Source organism: Pristiophorus japonicus, chromosome 26 (assembly GCF_044704955.1).
Source record: "Pristiophorus japonicus isolate sPriJap1 chromosome 26, sPriJap1.hap1, whole genome shotgun sequence".
NCBI classification, from domain to species: domain Eukaryota; kingdom Metazoa; phylum Chordata; class Chondrichthyes; family Pristiophoridae; genus Pristiophorus; species Pristiophorus japonicus.
The window spans coordinates 351,824-354,005 of NC_092002.1; positions in this window are offsets into that span (position 1 = coordinate 351,824).

The window sequence follows — 2,182 nt, forward strand, 5'->3', positions numbered from 1 at the left end:
TTGTGTGTGTGTGTGTGTGTGTGTGGGGGGGGGTCGGGGAAGTTTGTGTGTGGGGGTCGGGGAAGTCTGTGTGTGTGTGTGTGTGTGTGTGTGTGGGGGGGGGTTGGGGAAGTTTGTGTGTGTGTGTGTGTGTGTGTGGGGGGGGTCGGGGAAGTTTGTGTGTGTGTGTGTGTGTGTGTGTGTGTGTGTGTGTGGGGGGGGTTGGGGAAGTTTGTGTGTGTGTGTGTGTGTGTGTGTGGGGGGGGTTGGGGAAGTTTGTGTGTGTGTGTGTGTGTGTGTGTGTGTGTGTGTGTGGGGGGGGGGGGGTCGGGGATGTTTGTGTGTGTGTGTGTGTGTGTGTGGGGGGGGTCGGGGAAGTTTGTGTGTGTGTGTGTGTGTGTGGGGGGGGGTCGGGGAAGTTTGTGTGTGTGTGTGTGTGTGTGTGTGGGGGGGGTTGGGGAAGTTTGTGTGTGTGTGTGTGTGTGTGGGGGGGGGTTGGGGAAGTTTGTGTGTGTGTGTGTGTGTGTGTGTGTGGGGGGGGGGTCGGGGAAGTTTGTGTGTGTGTGTGTGTGTGTGTGTGTGTGGGCGTCGGGGAAGTGTATGTGTGTGTGTGTGTGTGTGTATGTGGGGGGGGTGGGGGTCGGGGAAGTTTGTGTGTGTGTGTGTGTGGGGGGGGGTCGGGGAAGTTTGTGTGTGTGTGTGTGTGTGTTTGGGGGGGTCGGGAAAGTTTGTGTGTGTGTGTCTGTGTGTGGGGGGGGGGGTCGGGGAAGTTTGTGTGTGTGTGTGTGTGTGTGTTTGGGGGGGTCGGGGAAGTTTGTGTGTGGGGGTTGGGGAAGTCTGTGTGTGTGTGTGTGTGGGGGGGGGTCGGGGAAGTTTGTGTGTGTGTGTGTGTGAGGGGGGGTCGGGGAAGTTTGTGTGTGTGGGGGTCGGGGAAGTTTGTGTGTGTGTGTGTGTGTGTGTGTGTGGGGGGGGGTCGGGGAAGTTTGTGTGTGTGTGTGTCGGGAAGTTTGTGTGTGTGTGTGTGTGTGTGTGTGTGTGTGGGTGGGTCGGGGAAGTTTGTGTGTGTGTGTGTCGGGAAGTTTTTGTGTGTGTGTGTGTGTGTGTGGGGGGGGGGTCGGGGAAGTTTGTGTGTGTGTGTGTGTGTGTGGGGGGGGGGGTCGGGGAAGTTTGTGTGTGTGTGTGTCGGGAAGTTTGTGTGTGTGTGTGTGTGTGTGTGTGGGTGGGTCGGGGAAGTTTGTGTGTGTGTGTGTGTGTGGGGGGGGGGGGCGGTCGGGGAAGTTTGTGTGTGTGTGTGTGTGTGTCGGGAAGTTTGTGTGTGTGTGTGTGTGTGTGTGGGGGGGGGGGGTCGGGGAAGTTTGTGTGTGTTTGTGTGTGTGTGTGGGTGGGTCGGGGAAGTTTGTGTGTGGGGGTTGGGGAAGTTCTCCCCGTTTCCCAGCGAGCTCGGCTGCCTCCTGATGTGAGACTCAGTTGGCCCCCTGAGCTCCCACCCGAGGGTGAGTGTACACCGCTACCTTTTGGTGCCGTCCTCTTGTCTTCAGCCGTTAAAACTGAGTTTGGTCGTTTGAGCCTGGACCGATCGCCTGGCGGTAAATTCAGGTCCGGCAGTGACACCACCCCAAAAATGGCGGTACCGAATTTCGGCCCGTTAGTTTGTGAGTCGCCCTTCTCGGTCTCGGACCTCGCGCCACTGTTAGCTCGCTGTTCCCTACCGTTAGACATGTGACCAATTCATGCTCGTTGCTGAGCAACAAATCTAGTCTGGCCTGTTCTCGAGTTGGTTCAGAATATATTACATAAGAACATAATAAATAGGAGCAGGAGTCAGCCATTCGGCCCCTTGAGCCTGCGCCGCCATTTAATATGAGCATGGCTGATTTGATCATGGACTTGGGTCCACTTCCCTGCCTGCTTCCCATAACCCTTTATTCCCTTATTGTTCCAGGAAACTGTCTTGAATACACTCAAAACACTTGCTGCCGTTGGAACTTGAACTGTTTGTCCCAGATTTTTGCAACTATTTCTCAATGTCCTGTCACTTTAAGAGATTGTGTCAGCCGAGCGGAGCTGCGCCTTTAAACACAGTGCTGCAGTGCAGCGTACCCTGGGAATAAGGAAGACCTTTGATTGACACCGAATCTGACCAATCAAGTAACCAGGCTGAATGACTGTAACTTCATGGAGCCAATCAGACGAAAGCAGGAGG